Source organism: Anguilla rostrata, chromosome 5 (genome assembly GCF_018555375.3).
Source record: "Anguilla rostrata isolate EN2019 chromosome 5, ASM1855537v3, whole genome shotgun sequence".
In the NCBI taxonomy this organism is placed as follows: domain Eukaryota; kingdom Metazoa; phylum Chordata; class Actinopteri; order Anguilliformes; family Anguillidae; genus Anguilla; species Anguilla rostrata.
Window position 1 is genome coordinate 10915157 of NC_057937.1, and position 12852 is coordinate 10928008.

Below are 12852 nucleotides of genomic sequence, written 5' to 3' on the forward strand. Positions count from 1 at the left end.
AGTTCATTGCATGGGTTCTTTTACTACCACTGAAATAACACAAGCTATACTGATAATTTGAAAATGTATTAAATATCACATAAAAACGTACTTGTTCAAACGTGCAAATTATAAGAATGGAAGACTTGGAATGGCAAAAGAGCACATTACAGATGTTAGTACTTTCCAGACGAATCAAATCATGTGAGTTTCCCAGTCACTGCCTACAGCCTCCTCTAATAAAACCTGCCTGTCTGGTCAGAGACCCAGAGCAGACACGGGGCCAATTAAAGCCGCAGGACGTGTGTCTCTAATTCGCCAACTGCACCATTTCATTCTACGCTGCTGCAGGAAGTGCCTCTATAATCTTAACAGGAAACACTGGATGGCTTCATTAAAACCAAACTCACAGCAGCATAACCCCTCTCCCTCCAAACTAAGCCAGGCTGCAGTGCTCCTGAGTGGCCCTCCTCTGTAAGAGAGCGGTCTAACAGGCTTGAGGTTTGGCTCTCTAATTAGTTGAATATGACCACATTTACAGTATGCTGCTCACAGTTCCCCTTGTTACTGCTGCATTATTTCCTAACAGTGCCCCAGGAGTCCACAGACTACCAGTCACCGCCACTGAGAGATACACATCAGATCAACGTTAGCTCGCCTGTTACATTGTGAGGTCTTGCAAGTTTTAAAAAAGGTCCACTTGCAGTGCCCTATACACACAAGTCATTGGAACATTGGAATTTTACTGAAGCAGAATTCAACTTTCTTTCACTGTGATAGCTTGGGGATGGGGGGGGGGGGGGTATCAGGGGATATAGTTGGCAGGCACATAAGGGGTGAGGAGGTGGGCAGGTGTAGAGAAGCAGTTCTGTGTGGGAATTTAACTAGGGCACTTGGGTTAACACCTAAACTCTTTTGAAAAATGTGCAATGAGTCAGGCCCTTGGTTTAACATCTCTTGTGAAAGACAGTACCTTCTACAGTACAGTGCCCCCATCACTCTGAAGGGGCCTTGGGTTTCTATTTGGTCTAGAACTTCTAGCAGTAACTTCATATTTTTAGGAGGTCTCTCATCCAAGTGCTAACCAAATTCAGCTCTGCGTAGCTTCAGCAGTTCTCCATAGGAATGGCACAGGGTGGTATGGCAAATTTGAGGGGAAAAAAGAGAAATAAAAGAAATAAGTGATCAAATATGAACTTTCTTTTATGTATTTTCATCATGGCATTACCTAATAAGGATGGTTTTCATAGTCATACACTGCTGCATTTATATGATTACATTGATTGGGGTATGAAATTGAGACTATGGGAGAAATTGATGTCTTGTGATCAGTGTTGAATCAGCTCTTACAGATTACATACGGTCCGTATTAGACACATACACTGTTATAGTTGAATTAACACTGGGCACTTTGAGGCTTACACTTTGGGACAGGTATTCATGGAAGACAATAAAGTATGAAGATGACAAACTCACTCACCATACAAACGAGCTGCTAAATGTTATTTAATAATATTATGCTGTGTTTGTTGGTCTATTGTTAATTATTTTTCATGGCCTGAGTTTCAGTGCATTCATCCATTGCAGGCAAATTAATAATATCCTGTAGCAAAGGAACCTTGGAAGGGTCAAAAATAAAAAATGTTTTGACACAACCTATTAGTACTTAAAATGACAGTAAATATGATAATATATGTCCTGCAATTAGGAATTATACAATATTATGATTGCAATAATTACACCACAAAAGACATCTGCAAGAGAATTCATTAATAATTACTGTTTCACACCGACACAATGGCAATCTCAGGACTGCCGCTGTCAAATTATAAAATACTCATTAGGGTAAAATTCAAATGAGCAGTTCCCATTAAGTCAAAAACAAATATGATACATTATACCGGTGTTACCTGATTAAAACAAATTTTGTCACAGCTTGTTTCTGGCTCTTTCAATAATTCTGTTGAGACAACTTATTTAAAAAAAATACTTGTTAGTACAGTTCAACAGGCCTTGTGGCATTAGGCAGCCGGGCTGTTGCTATGGTGTTTTCAAACTCTAGCTAAATGCTTACTGCAGTGTCATGTTAGTTTACATCCATATTTGTTTGAAGAAAAAAAGAAAAGAACACATAAATAAGTTGTCTGACTTTTTCAGTACTCAGACCTCAATCCATCAGGGTACCTATTTTTCAGAGAGAAATGGTGGCCACCACCTTTGGAGATTTTTTATTAACAAAAATGTTCTCTGGAAGATTAATTTTGATTAATTCATCAGATTAATTTTTAATTAACTTTCTGCTAATTGATTTAGTTAACATTGTCAAATCTGCGCCATATTCAATATGCCAGCAAGTTCATGCGTTGTGGAGCTATACATTCTTGCCACTCCTGGTGTTTCTTCTAGATTTACTGAATACAGCATAATTGCTTGAAGGGAACACAATTTAGTGCTGTTTTCCAGAGTGACTTATACAGATAGCACTTGTACAATCCATTTATACAGCTGGATATATTTTACTCAACAATCCAGGATAACTACCTTGCTCAAGGGTACAACATCAGCATTCCAGCTGGGCATTAAATCCACTAGTTTACAAGCCTGATTCTCTAACAATGATGTTAGACACCCTTACTGGTTTGTTATATTACATTATAAAATTATACCACTTCTATTTTCATAAGCATTTTTATCTATCATTTTTACATTATCCAGAATGGGAAATTTGAAACACAGGCCTTTTCAGTGCATCTGCATAGCATGCCCTACTCACTCTGTTTAAAGACATAACCTTGTTACACTTTGATTGATTTGACAGCTATTTAAAATGACAGCAGTTTATGAAGACCATATTGCAGCTGCCTGCTATGAAATGACCCACAGGCGCAACATCCCTGCTTTTATTGGGATTTTAACTCATCTGGGCCCAGCGAAGCCATAACCCAACATCACTGCACACGCACTGTTGACTCCATCTTGTTTCTGTATTGGACTCCATCATCACACTGTTAAGCATGTTAAGTCCAGTCTTGGATAGAGGGATGGAGAACTGACAGCTCTGTTAATGATGCATGGAAAAATTAAAATGGTGTGGAAATTACAAATTAATAGCTACTTAAAAAAAAAGAAAAATGCCACAGCTAATTATCACAAGAACAGTTAACGTCCTTAATAATTGGAAAAAGCAACTTACATTCATATATTACATGTCCAATCCTGACATTTCATATAATATTTATCATGTGTTCATTAAGAGATAATGGAAAAGTTCTTACATTCACACATATTTGCATATATTTCCATGTCCTTAGATTCAGTTTTGAATCCAGCTAACACTAATTCACACCAGTTCAATCAATTAACTAAATAAGCTGTAATATCGAATGAAAATGCAGTGCTAAAGAAAGAAGTAAAGCATTTGTCATGTTATTGTAACAGAAATATGCCGAGACAACTTCCAATGGACTTATTGCTTTGAGCCTTAGTTTATGCTGCAGTTTGTTCAATTTATATGCTGTGTATTGAATGAGGAAGTCTCCACAACACTCTTTCAAGAAGTTCCTTCCTGGAGACATTTCAAGGAGATTGTCCCCAGTCATTATGCTAATCCCACATCTCACTATTTCAAGAACATCTCCAGCTGTTTTCAATTATTCGGGGAGTGGGGAAATTGAGCTTGAAGAGAGATTTGCATTTGCAAAACATCAATCCAATCAGCCATTGTTGGCTTGGCTTTACTTTTTCACAGCTGTGTGTGTCTCTGTAACACAATGCATGAGTGCCTAAATCCATCATTTACCCCTGTACTGAATGGATTTCATGCTATAATGTTAGAGATTTTGAAAGCGAGGTTCGTAAAACCATACTCCATTGCCTTTCACCCAATAGTGATTATCATATATAACTATTTCAAAGACATAATGACTTATTCATCACTGCTCTCTGAGAAATAAATCTGTGAAAATGTGCCACATTTATAAAGTCAGGCTATTAATAGCCTGCATTCAAAGCTCAGACACCATTACTAAAAGAAAGATATTCAAGTTCTCATAAACACTAGTCACTTCACAAACAGGACATTTTATATTCAGTTTCACTGGCAGGTCAACTGTGAATTATATTCCTATTATAATACAATTTTTTAGTAACACCCTAGGAAATGATCAGAGAATGCAAGGAACCAATCGAAGAAAATGCAACCAACGAACTGCAGAGATTTTTAGGTGGTGAGATACGCACAGCACTTCAGTTCTACCAAGGCACCGAACAGTCCTCTTTCGGCATTAGAAGGTTTAAAAATGGACTGGCTAAGGAAACCTTAACATAATATTAGACATTATGACTGCAGGGCTATTTCAGTTACCGAAGCAGTTGGTGGAAGGTCAGCAGGAAATGAGTCAATAAAACTGCAGCCTCTTCGTGGATCATGAGCGTCAGACATGCTGTGACACCGAGGTGGACATCTGTTGAGGGCTCAGATGTGCCGCGGGGTTCGTTGACTAGCGTGCTTTCTTTCTCCTTCCCAGAGAGGGAACAGTAGGGCTGTGGCAGGCCCTCTCTTTCACAAAGGTAACTGTTGCTAAGGGAACCCAGGAGCATCAGTGATGTTGAGATAGAAATGAGCATCTCAAATCAGTTGTCCTGCAAATTTCAGTCGAGTGGTCTCTCGAAGTCTCCATTAACCCACTGACATTGTAGAGTGGAGTCACTTTGAGGTAGTAGAGTACCCTGTAATGCTGTTCTGGGGCATGCAGCCACACACAGCACCACTGTAACAGTGTAATTGGGCAGGAGTTCAACTTCATTCACTTGTATTACACAGCTGTAGGCCATCTTAACCACAATTTAATGGGGAAGATTCAGTTTGGGCAGGAATGGACACCGGGCCTTAGACCATTAGCACAAGCCACAGACCACAGCCAAGCGACAGGACGGTCTGACATGCAGATGAAGACAAACAGCGGGAAAGCTGCGTTCGAACAGCTGCCCGCTTCACGAGTGACAGACAGATGAATGTTCAATCAGCTGACCCTTCCGTGAGCGACAGGCAGAAGAGTGTTCGATCAGTCGTCCCTTCTGTGAGTGACAGGTGGGTGACTCACTGCGCAACATGTGGAGAGCACTGTATTTGATCACCCAGACCCCAGTGAGTGAGTGACAGGTTTCTATCTCAAACAAGGAAAAGAAAAGAAATTACAGACAAACGTGTCCTTGGAAAAGACAGCGGTCAAAGCCTTGATCAACAAGTATGTTAAAATCATGAGCAACTCAATCATTATGTGAATGTACTGTATATAAACACTAGCAAGGCAAATACATAAGACAAGCATGTACCATATAAGCTTATCAGCATTAAAGATAATCTGAAAACAAAATTCAAGAAAAACGATTACTATGTGTACTAGTAGTGTACTTCAAATAAAATGTAAAAGGGCCGATTACTGGTCCCATCATAATTATCTGCATGCTATTGTTTGCTTCCTCTAAAAATGACCTCTGTAGAACATTCTGGAATTAATAGCAGGACACAGTGAACCGCACCCAGTACTCATCACAGCAGAGAAAGCCCATCAAGCATTCTGTGACCTCCTTCAAGTACACCTGACCCAGACTTGACCTGAGCTCTCGGGGAACATACCGCTAAAATTCAAAATGAAGAATTACCTCATGTCAACGACAGTACAGCATTTCTTCATCACATAAGTGCTGTATGTTGATCTGATAAATTATGGATGAATACGTAAGCCAGATTCAGTGTCAGTCCAGTTTTGAGAGACGGACTGGCTGAATACCTTTTTAGCAGTCTCTCACCGCGTGCATTTACAAACAGTACTAATGTAGTTAGCTGTTCAATGACCACTATATCAACATGGTGACACACAAATCATGGATTGACCTCACACAGTATTCGCGCCCATCCAGAACACTCACAATGCAGCCAAATCCTTCCACTCACAATGTAGCCAAACCCTTCCAGTCACAAGTAGCCAAACTCTTCCAGTCACAATGCAGCCAAACCCTTCCAGTCACAATGCAGCCAAATACTTCCAGCCACAATGTACAGTAGCCAAACCCTTGCAGTCACAATGCAGCCAAACCCTTGCAGTCACAATGCAGCCAAACCCCTGCAGTCACAATGCAGCCAAACCCTTCCAGTCACAGTGCAGCCAAACCCTTCCAGTCACAATGTAGCCAAATCCTTCCAGTCACAACGCAGCCAAACCCTTCCAGCCACAATGTAGCCAAACTCTTCCAGTCACAATGTATAGTAGCCAAACCCTTCCAGGCCCAGTGGGGATCATGTTTCCATCATTAATCAACATGATCAAAATGTGCTCAAATGGACCCTACTTGGCACTGTGGGGACCACGCTCTTTCATGCACCAGAACTAAAGTGTGCCTGAGTGCAGAGCATGAAAGGAGACTCGGTGAAGTTTGACAGAAAGGTCAGGATCACGTGACTGCTGAAAAGCCTTTGAGATCGCACGCGGAGGCAGAGGGGAGCGCGATTGTGTTGTAGCTCGCGCCGCGGCGGGGGCGGATGAAGGGCACCGCGACGGCACCGCCGCCGTCTCCTTTTTCCGGCTGCAATCAATCGGATCTGCGTCTGTTCGCGCGAGCGCACGCTGTCTCCCCCGCGGCCCCGCGAAGCCAGCGGAATCAGAAGGGTGTCTGTCTGGTCTCTTCTGATCTCCTAACCGCCTGCTTCCTCTGACTGCTCCGTTGTGCCTCTGAAACACGCTAAAGGAACTGCCATTGTAATATGAACGGGAACTGCAGGCTTTCATTATCACTGTGAGCAGAATAACAGAATATTAACAATCACACCCAATAATGGAAATGTGATGGTGCACATTTATTCGACCGTGTACTCATTTTATGTGTAATTAAATATGTTGTGAGAACACGTTATAATATAAATACTTATTAGTACACGTTATAACAAATAAGCAATCTCTCTTTACATACCATGACATTAATGATTACACACATGGAAACTGCAGAGACATGTTTACTGCCCATCACTATTAAATGACTGCATGCGTCAAGTTCAAATAATCTTTTACTTCAGATATTGTTTCATATTATAATGAATGTATATATATAAGCGAACAAGGCGGAAATTAACTTTGATGGTTTAAGAATGGGATTATACTAATGGTGGAATTCAGCCAAAAGAAAAGGGATCGTACAACAATCATTATAGATAAACAAAAATAATCTCATTATGACACCATTCACAGCTCAGTTGTGGGTTTTTGGGACCTCTGGGCTATTAATGTGATTCATGACACAACTGCAGTTTGGATATGCTACAACACAAACAATGCTAATGAATTCTTAGACATTAGTGCATTTATTACATAAATGTAATGTTTACATGAGCACAGATATACATACATACGCACACACACGCACACACACACACACAAAAACAAATACTAATACTGAAAATAATTCTAAAATAAAATACATCAGTCTGAAAGGCTAAACATTTGTTCAATAATTAGTCTCAAAGTAATGCAATAAATGAACCATTCTGTGGCTTGCAGTAATTGATTGTTGATGGTTATGGCTTTTTCAGCAGCCTGCTGTAGTTAGATCACAGTAGGAGCCTCCTACCATGCAGAAATCATTAGACAATGGATTATTCTCACCTTTATTGTGTTTACTACAACACTGCAGTTGTAAAGTGATTTATAACAAAACATTTAATGGAATCTTCTGATTACAAACACACTAAATTATGGAATGGTTTTAACATGACCTCTAGTTTGACATCATTAAGGTTTAAATGTTATAATAAAAACTTAATTCTACCCTTGAATATATGGTATACATTTCTATGAATGCTATTTGGTACCTATTGTAAGACTATTATCTGAAACGCCATCAAAATATTATTTTTTTAACTGTACATATTGTCCATATATTAGGAACAGTACAATGTTTAAATGTACAAGAACTGAAAATAAATGCCATTGACAGTAGGGTGAGTGGCCAATGCATGTCAAATCCATTTGATTAATTTGCAGAAGCCCAAGCCACATGCCCTGTGCTTTATTTGCTCAACAGCAGATCACCCGAGTAGAGAAAAAATTAGAGAAAAAGCAATGCATACTCTGCTGCGTGTTCCTTTAAAAGGCATTACGGAACATTTTGTCAAACATAATTTTTTCATTTCCTCAAGACTTCCTCTCAAAAAGCACGCATCCTTTTTCTGCCCGTGTTGATACTCCTTAAGGAGGCAGGAGGATTATCACAATTATGCTATCTTTAATTACAGAGCCTTTCAGCTGAATACAAATTCCCCGCAGTCGGCGAACTGAGAGATGTGCAGAAGGAAGTGTGGAGGACGCAGTCTTTGCATGTTTAACAGGGGACACGCATTAGGCAGCAGGAGGCTCTGCTTAATAATTCTTCATTATGTGTGTAGATAAAAGCCACACGCTCCCTCAATTTGTAGTTATATGTTGTCTAATGTGTACTAGCTATATATGGTAATGTCTCCTGACAGCCCATGGAATGTGACACATCAAAATATCAGGAAACAAATTATGTTGTATTTAAAAAAATGTTGCATTTAACATTATTTATATGTTTGGTGCTGAAAAATGATAACAAAATGTAAACAGTTTGGGTGTATTTTTTAAGTAGTTCTGAGCCACAAAAATACCCACAAGAACTTTGAAACCCAATATCAGCCCCAATAGGATATAGAACCCTATAGTACTGGGGGCTAAATTTGGTTATTTATAACAACAACAACAAAAAAATCATGATTTTACATGATGAACATTGTATATACACAGATTGAATTAACTAATGGTGCTGAAATTGTCTTTAGTAATTGGCGATGTATCCGCACATCAGAGGAATTACAAAAAAAATGACGTGAACGAACATCCAAAAAGATGAAAAAAGGTCCAGTTTAGACAGGAATGAATGATGCTTTTAAAGCCCAGGCCTTACAGTAATGGAAGATTCAAACTGAATTCGGTAGCTCTATCTGAGAGGTTCCTGCTCTCTGTGCGGTGCCCTCTGGGGGCAGTGTAGAGTGGGGATAGCAGCTGTCACCGAACTCAACCTTTATGTCACTCACTCGCTAGGCAACCGTGGTGGGGCAAGGCCAACGCCACAGTGGGGTCCTTTGTGACTTTTAAAAAGGTCACAGCGAAGGGACACTCGGTGGACCTGTTCCCGGCTCATTTGAGGCTTCTTTACTGCTGGGAGAGGCTGCTGGAGTCCGGGGGACGGCGGTGCAAATGAATGCCTCGTCGTGGCGACTGAGCGCAGGCTACCTGCTCACAGAGCCGCACGCGCGGTCACAGGCAGGGCCAGGGCGCTGAGGCGTGTCACGACATCTGCAGGTGGAAACAACCTCGGGGACGGCAGAGGAAACGCGCAGGCACAGAGTACCCCTCAGCTCACAGTCATGCCCCACTCCAACAGCGTAACCCTGTACTGAACCAGGGACAGTCATCATGTCACAGTCTTACTGTGATGTGAGAGCGTAAATCTGTACTGTCCTGAAATAGGAACAGTCATCAGGTCACAGTCATACTTCAGTGTAATAGTATAACACTGTATTGACCCAGGGCCAGTCAGTCATCCTGCTATTAGAGTGTAATTGGTACTGTACTGAACTAGTAACACTCATACCACAATGTAGCACTGTACAGGTCTTGTCGGGTTGCCCGACTTTTCTATTCTTCCATTGAGATACAGTACCGCATTACATAATCAAATCAGAAAAGAACGTAAGCTATTTATTTCCATTATCATTCCTATAATTCATAAACCTGAGAAGCGATGCCAATGGTTATTAATCATGAGTGTGCCAACAAAAGCATTCATTTGGAAACAATATGACTCCTTTTTAAAGTCGTAGGGAACACATTTAATTAAAAAATATGTTATTATTGAACACGATTTATGCATACTTGCTTTTATAAATATTCATTTGTACATTTTAAGCTTCAACAGCTTTTCTGAGGTTCTGCATAAGAATTTCATTATCTTCCACCATTCTAATGACTTCTTTCATTGAATAAATTAAATTATTTTTAAAAATGTATTTTGTGTTTACTCAGTTTCCTTTTGTCTAATATTACATTTTGTGTAAAGATCTGAAATCATTCAACGTGACAAATATTCAATAATAGAGGAAGGGGGCGAATACTTTTTCATGTCACTGTATCCATTCAGTCAATCAAAACTGCAAGTTTTCTATAAACTTCTGTACGCGATTCCAAAGTTAATATTTGGATACCGTGTGTCTCGAATTTAATTAGCATTCTATTCTGCGTTCAGACTGTTGTCAGTCTAGTGGGGTTGATGCAATAAGACCCTGTCAGTCAGCTCCCTCCTACAGTAGAGCAATGAGAGCCACTGTGCATATCCCATCACAGGAGAATGAGTGACAGATCTGGGCTCCCAGGGCCTCCGCGGAGCTGCAGAGTAATGAGGCCGTTTCAGGCTGTCACTCAACAGATTAGAGCTTTGTCTTCCTCTGATGCTGTGTACTGCTGCCCTGACTCAGCTGGTCTCACGGGCTCATGAACATTATTAATGATGAAGGTCAATCACCAGCTGGCCGGACCTTCACCTGGACGAGGTGAATGGACAGAACTTTTTTTTTTTCTTATTTCAACTGAGAAGTGACCACATTAGAAAGTGAAGAAAAGCACACCAACATGTCAATAAACATAACGTCTCAGTCTGTAGTTGTTTTCAACAGACAAGATCACTGTTACACTGACTCCTAATTTTCAGTCTTTGTTGTTGAACTGCAAGTGAGATTCTTTTGTATTATTTTTTTGTTATCACGGAAACAGAAGCGCATAGACACTGAGAATATTTGAAGACATTGAAATTCTCACTTCAGGTTGAAAACCTGTTCACACACAAAATAAATAAATAAATAAATAAATAAATAAGTAAATAAATAAAATTCCACCGGAAGGAAAAGGCCAACAAACCTCAGTGCATTCTGGTACGAGTGATAAGCCTCTCAATTCTGCACAGCAAAGAGCAGCCCAAAAAGCCACACAACTGTTGTTTGATACCTTCTGGAGTGCCCATTCATCACAAAGTAAAAAAAAAAACAGAAACACACAAGCATACAAATGCGCAGAACAGTACCGCTTGTTAAAAATAATAAACACATATCGCCACTAATGGCCCCATTGGAGTTTTTCAGTCACATTCCATTCTTTGCCCTGATACTAAACAATAGCTCAATAGATGTGATATAGGTTGGGAGAGATTTACTAAAGTTGAACAAACAGAACCAAATTTAGCTCTGAGATCTCACTTCAACCAGGTACATTAATTTCCCTTTTCTCATTCTCTCACATAGGATACATCTGAAATATTACCTATGCACCGTATGCAACTATATAACAACTGGGGGAAATTTGATAATATTACATGCCATACCTTATACCATACCGTACTTAGACTGTAACAAGGCAGTATCCAATCAAGGATTTGAACAATAACTTTCTGGTTACAAGCCCAGTTCCTGTTTAATTTTTCCAACCGCTGAACTGCTGAAAATTACATGTAACCAGGATTAACTGAGCAAATAATCATAACATTTACAGACAATTTACCTCTTAGTCAACAGTAAAAAGCTGTTTTCACTGAAGTGCTGGCACTGAGCTTTATACCACAATGCACCTGCTCTGTAGCAATCAGCGAAATCTGTCAAAGCTGAGAGAACCCAGGAACTGACACGTGAGGGATGTTATTCTGCACAACACTTCCCCTGCAGATGCAAGGATAACGTGAGGCAGCGAGCTTTATTTAAAGCAGCGACTCCGCAGTCCACCTTGAAAAGCCAGCCAATGACAAGGAGACGCACGCGCAGACACACAAACACAGCTTAACATCCGCAAACACAGGTTCCTCTCACAGAGACTTGACACTTTGGTTAACCGATTCACTTTGGGCTGTACGGCACAAGCTGTGACCATCTGGTGGGCCTCGCAGACATCACATGACCACCTTGAGGTTGCGCATCACATGGTGTTATCCCCTCTCACAGGGAGCCCAGTGCAAACAGATGTCCTCCCCTGAACCTGCCATCTCTCCATTCCCAGACCAGTAACACAGGCATAAAGCATGACTTGACTTTGAGAACCCTGGTTTTCCTCTGTGGTTCCCTTTCAATTGCTCCACTCCCTCCTCCCCCCCCCCCCCCAGCTTCCTGTATTAATTTCAATGCCCACTGACCCTGACTTCATGACACATTTAATCCATCTGTAATGGCCTCTTGGTGCAGAGAAACAAAACGTGAGAAAGGCAGGAATTCAGCCACAGGAGGTTCTCTGATCTTGGTCCTGCCAGTGAATAGAAGGGATAAATAAATGCTGGTGCAAATGTATGCGTAATTGGAGCTATGTATGAGCGGCACGTGGATGGAAGGTTTCTGCTGTTCTGAGTCAGTGGCCTGTGATTCCACTGAGATTCATCCCAGCCTTGTGGGGGAGGAGACAATGAATAAAACCCAAATGGTCAATGCCGGTCCACTGATGTTCACTAATGCTGCTGTTTGGTGTTTCGGAGAGTCACAGAGGAGTGAGATGAGACTGGTGAGAGATGAGAATCAGCACATGAACTAGCTGGACTCCTAAACATCATGTACAGTAAGCCATAGGGTAAAGGGGGCAACAAAAAAGGGGTAGAGTCAGGGGACTGGGGTGTACAGCTATCCGCTGATCCACGAACAGTGCGGGGAAGGATCCCTCACTTTTGCAGACTGGGCTATGCAGGTACCCACTGATCCAGAAACAGTGCAGGGAAGAATCACCTGCTTTGAAGGAAGCCAGGGTAATGCAGAAACCCACTGGTCTTGCCACAGAATGC

General features: G+C 40.9%; 1 protein-coding gene across 1 annotated transcript in view; it reads right to left on the reverse strand.

Moving 5' to 3' along the window:
• galntl6 (polypeptide N-acetylgalactosaminyltransferase like 6) overlaps positions 1 to 12852 on the reverse strand; it is a 114942-nt gene that overhangs the window by 64163 nt on the left and 37927 nt on the right. The window lies entirely within an intron of this gene.